Source organism: Olea europaea, unplaced genomic scaffold, assembly GCF_002742605.1.
Source record: "Olea europaea var. sylvestris unplaced genomic scaffold, O_europaea_v1 scaffold1003, whole genome shotgun sequence".
NCBI lineage: Eukaryota > Viridiplantae > Streptophyta > Magnoliopsida > Lamiales > Oleaceae > Olea > Olea europaea.
Window position 1 is genome coordinate 202,426 of NW_019227346.1, and position 5,064 is coordinate 207,489.

General features: G+C 34.9%; 1 pseudogene; it reads right to left on the reverse strand.

Moving 5' to 3' along the window:
- Positions 1-1,748: 1,748 nt before the first annotated feature.
- Positions 1,749-4,280, reverse strand: LOC111372480 (annotated as a pseudogene).
- Between the last annotated feature and the right edge of the window lie 784 nt (positions 4,281-5,064).

A 5,064-nucleotide genomic window follows, 5' to 3' on the forward strand; every position in this document is an offset into this window, starting at 1 on the left:
TAATATAATTAAATTATATTGCATTTACAAGAAAAATGTGGTGTGAATAAAAGATCAAGAAAAAATGGAGTTCAGCGGGAACAACTTCAAGGTTTGATTAAGGGTTTTTGATTAGTCACTAGATAGATTAGGATTTCCTTCTATTTAGAAAAAAACAAACTGATTGTTTGCTTTTATTAGAGGTTATACTTTGCCTCGAAAATGTAAGTGTGTACAGAAGTAAGCCACGGATGTAAGTTTTTTCATGTTCCTACTTTACTTGTAAACATATTTTTATGGGTTTTGCTTATACCCCCTCACATGGAGGGGGCCCAAAAGGCTGCGTGTCCTCCACCATAAGGTGTACACACAACATTTTCCTATTTTTATTTAGAGAAGGTCAAATCCTCCATTGAATATTTTTAATATTTTGATAAGACCTAAAAAATCCTATCAAGCTTAAACGGATTTCAACAAAAATAAATAAACTAATTAATATATTCAATACCATTAGTTATGATGAATTGCAAATTTAAATAATACTTGAAATATTAAGGCGACAATAGGGTTTGTTTACTAACTACACTGCTTTGAGCTCTACATGAATCAAATGACACTTTATTTCGTTGAAGGCTTCAACTCCGCTGGTGATTGGTTTTCGTTGTAAACACTATTGGCGAAAATTCTTTGATCCATTACCTCACTTGAACATCTTGTTCAAAGTATTGACAATATTCCAAAGTCAGACGAACAGTTAAAATTATAGATAGATAAATAACTATGAATTGTGAACAAGTGGATAATACTTATTGATCATTCGAATACATAGATAAAAGTGACTTAGAGTTTTTATAAACATGAATCAAAAATGGACTCATAACAATCATCCTAGAATAATTTGTAAGTAGTTTGAGTATTATTTTATGAATTGATAGGAATATTAAAAAATTACTAAAAAAATAAATATAGTTTTTCTTAAAACATATTAAAGGGGAAAAAAACATGTTATAAAAAACCATTTCATAAAAGAAATTCTATTATTTTCAAATAAAGTATAAGAATTCAAATGTTGGTCAGCTTAACATGAAAGTCATACTGGAAACTTGCACGCTAATTATTGAATCTAATTGAACGACTTTGTCAATGTTAGGTTTGAACGAATTGAACGATTTAATATTTGTAAACTGTCGAACGGTTCAATTTGTCTTTTGGGAGGACCCCTGAAACCAAATTTTCCTTCAAATTATTTTTCTTATATTGATTTTCTGATCGAGACTTTTACTGCAAGAACATCAGCTACCTTACAAATTTTGTATAATTAGTCCACGCTTTTGACAATTCTAACGTTCAATATTGACTTGTGTAAAAAGTATTGCCACGACTCATCTCTAGAATGATATAGTACAGTTCACACTTCTATATCAAGTCAAATCAGTTAGTGGAAAAAAAAAACGAGATCTATAATAACCCATGGGGCCACCACCAAGCAAAATTCTATTACTCTAAGAAAATGATAATTACCGAGGAGACTTGGCAAGCCAATCTACAACGCACCACACTTGTGGAGTTGTGTCCGGCCAACCCAAGTCTTGACTATCGGACTAAGTTAACACAAATTTGTCAAATGAATTTGAGAATAGAAAAATGGGTGAAATTTCAACTTCCTACCCTTTGTAATGCAAATTGGCTAATGTAAGACCTCAAATTTTAAGAATTTAACTTGCATGTACTAACAAACAACATATTCTCCATCAAGTAAACATATAGGATACATGAAGTGATGCTTGTATTATTGCAGGGGGGTCAAGAGTACTCTCTCTATCTCTTCATGTTTACATTTGAATTAATGCATAAAAGTATATACACTAGACATCTGCTAAATGCGAAGGATTGGGAAATTTCATTACGAAAGTATAAATTAAAAATCATTGCTTATCAGAAAGATAACAAATTTCCACTTTCTGACGAAAAGCTAGATATAGAATCAGGCAAAGAAACGAACTGCTCTGTAGAAGGCCTTATCTTTGGGACTCACTTAAGCAAAGGCAGGCAATCTCGAGAACCCATAACATTTCATCAGCATTTTCTTTGTTATAAATAAATGGATCAAACACTTCGTTTCCCTCTTTTCGCTTTTCATTCGAATCACCCAAGAGACCAAATCACGTCTGCTTTTCGGTTTGCACATGTCCATTGGCCATTCATTATCAATAACTTTTCGACTACTTGCACAGATAATGATCGAGGACACAAGAGTAAACAATAAAAACAGTTCCGAGTCCAATTCCGACAGCAATTGCAATGATAGTGCCTTTTGGTATTCCTGATCTGTTCGCTGATAGATCAGGTACTTGATTGCCATTGGGACGAGGATAAGTACCATTCTCACCACAGAGATCTGGGTTCCCTTCAAAGCTTGAGTTTGAAAAGGTAAGGAACTGGCCTCCAGTAGGAATTGCTCCACGCAGTTTATTATAAGCAACACTGAACTCGGACAAAAAGCTGAGGTTAACTAAAGAAAGAGGTATCGTCCCATTCAGACTGTTATGGGATAAATCTAAAGTTTCTAAGTTTGTCATGCGGGAAAGTTCACTGGGGATGGACCCCGACAAATTGTTGCACTTCAGATCCAAAATATGTAATCCTTTCAGATTGCCAAACTCTGGCCAAATTGGTCCGGTGAAAATGTTATTACCAAGTTCCAAAGTAGGAGGAAAGCTTAAAATTTGTCTATACGATAAAGCTTCATGGCTGACGTTCTTTTTCAGGAAAAATGGGAAATCCAGGGATGGATCCTTCAATGAGACATTGCCAGAGATGAGGCTCTGTAGTCTAGTAAGTTCTTTTGAAATCTCCCCCGTAAAAGAGTTGTTCGATAAATCTAAGTAGAACATAAATTGGAAATTGCCGAACCAAGGTGGAATTGTACCCTCCATACGGTTCCAGGACAAATCCAGCAGTCGCAAATTCGTACATCCACTCAACCACTGAGGAATTGTACCCGTCAGTCTGCAGTTGGCAATAAGAAGAGCCTCGAGCCTAGTAAACTGTAGCCTAGAAAAAGTTGGCATTGCTTCATCTCAAAAATTGGAAGTAAGAACCAGAGTGGTCAAGTTTCTACAATGCTGTAAAATTTCAAGAGCGGTTGTAAGGTTGGAAATACTGGAGTTTGAGAGGGAAAGGTAAGAAAGACCCCGAAAATTCTTGAAGCTTTCTGGGATTTGCCCAGCGAAGTTGATCTTTGCAAAATTTATAGTCTTTAGTTGTGGGCAGGAAGGTAAGTTATCGGGAATCTTCCCATTGAACCGATTGGTAGCCAAATCAAGCGAAACAAGACTAGTCATTGCCGAACAATTAAGCTCAATCATATCGCTCAAGGAATTATTTCTCAAACTAAGTGACGCGATAGTAGGCGAATTTGTCAATGTTTGTGGTATTTTACCAGTGAAACCATTGGACTCAGCTGAAAAATAATTCAACTTTCCAAATCTATGAAAAACATCTGGCAAATTTCCTGAAAACCCATTTAAAGATATATCCACGCGAACAAGATTAGAAAGGTTACCAATAAGGTCACTAAGCTGTCCAGAAAATCGATTCTCCTGAAGAGACAAATTTGCTAATTTTGGCAGCCGAAACAGATTTTCAGGTAAACCACCAGAGAGAAAATTGGAACTAAGGCAGAGATCCTCCAATGAAGTACAATTCCCTATTCCAGGAGGCAGATTTCCACTCAAGTTATTGAATCCCAAATTCAAAACCGAAATCCGGGTTGAGTTGCTACATATGCCCACAGGAACTGGACCCTGAATTGCATTCTCAGAAATGTTTAGAACTCTGATTGAAGGAAGGTTTATGCTATTTGAAAACAAGCCATCGATTTCATTGTAGGCCAAGTCCAAGATTTCTAACTTTGGCAAATGTAACAGTGAAAGAGGAATAAACCCTTTGAGGAAATTGTGCGAGAGATTAAGGGTTTTCAGTTGCTCCAAATTGCCTAAAGATTCATGGATGCTTCCACGAAGCAATTTTTTCCCAAGCTCCAGTTTAACAACGCTGCCAGAATTGAAGTAATCAGTAACCCCACGAGATGAAGAAGAATTACAAGTGATTCCTACCCAATTACAGCAATTAGATGAAGATGAGTTGAAGTCCCATCCTTCAATACCTAACTCCAGCCTACTGACGAAACCTTCCAATGCTTTCAAATCATTCGGGTTGCAAGTCAAGTTCTGCGAGTTTAGAACCACAGCTTGCACGGAAAACCCAACAAAGATCACGATTAGATAGAACTTTAACATACCTATCTCTTTAAAAAACAAAAAGAAAGAAAAACACGAAAAACCACTTGAAATTAAGATTTTCTATTTCCCATTTTTGCCTAAGAGCGTGCAACAAAAGAACTGGAAGAAAAATATTGGTGAGAATACTGGGTACACTTATTCCAAAAAAGGAAAATGTACAAGCCAAAAAATTGATGAATCTTTTGACTTGAGAAACCTCTCTCCCTTGATCCAAATGAGGTTGCTAAAGATATATTTGGGGTACTTTTTAGTTTGGCCATGTCAAACTAATCATTTTCCACATTGACCAATTCATTTTTGTCATTCACCACAATGGCCATTTGAAATCTAAATGAAGATTTTGCCCGTTTTATGTTTTGTAATTACAAAAACATATGATTGTTAAAAAGACAATAATACCCCTTTCTAAATAACAAATAAATACAAACAATCGCTACGAAAATTTCAAAATCAAATTAGTTTCCTTATTAGTTTCTGCAATACACGTAAAAAGAAAGTTCAATTTTCATTGGCTTGAACATTGAAATCTCACAAAATTATCAAAAGTTCAACAAGAAAATATTATTCACAACCATCACTCGAAATTGGAAAGCATATTTTATGTATTTTTAATTTTATTATAGCTAAATCAGCATATTGTTTGAATCTTTAGATCTTATTTCGAGTTGGACAGATAATTTTTTATAGTTTTAAATGGATCTATAAATTTTTTAAATAAGAACGATGAAAAAAACTCATTTGCAAAATTGAAAAACCAAACAGACGTCGACTGTTATGAAAA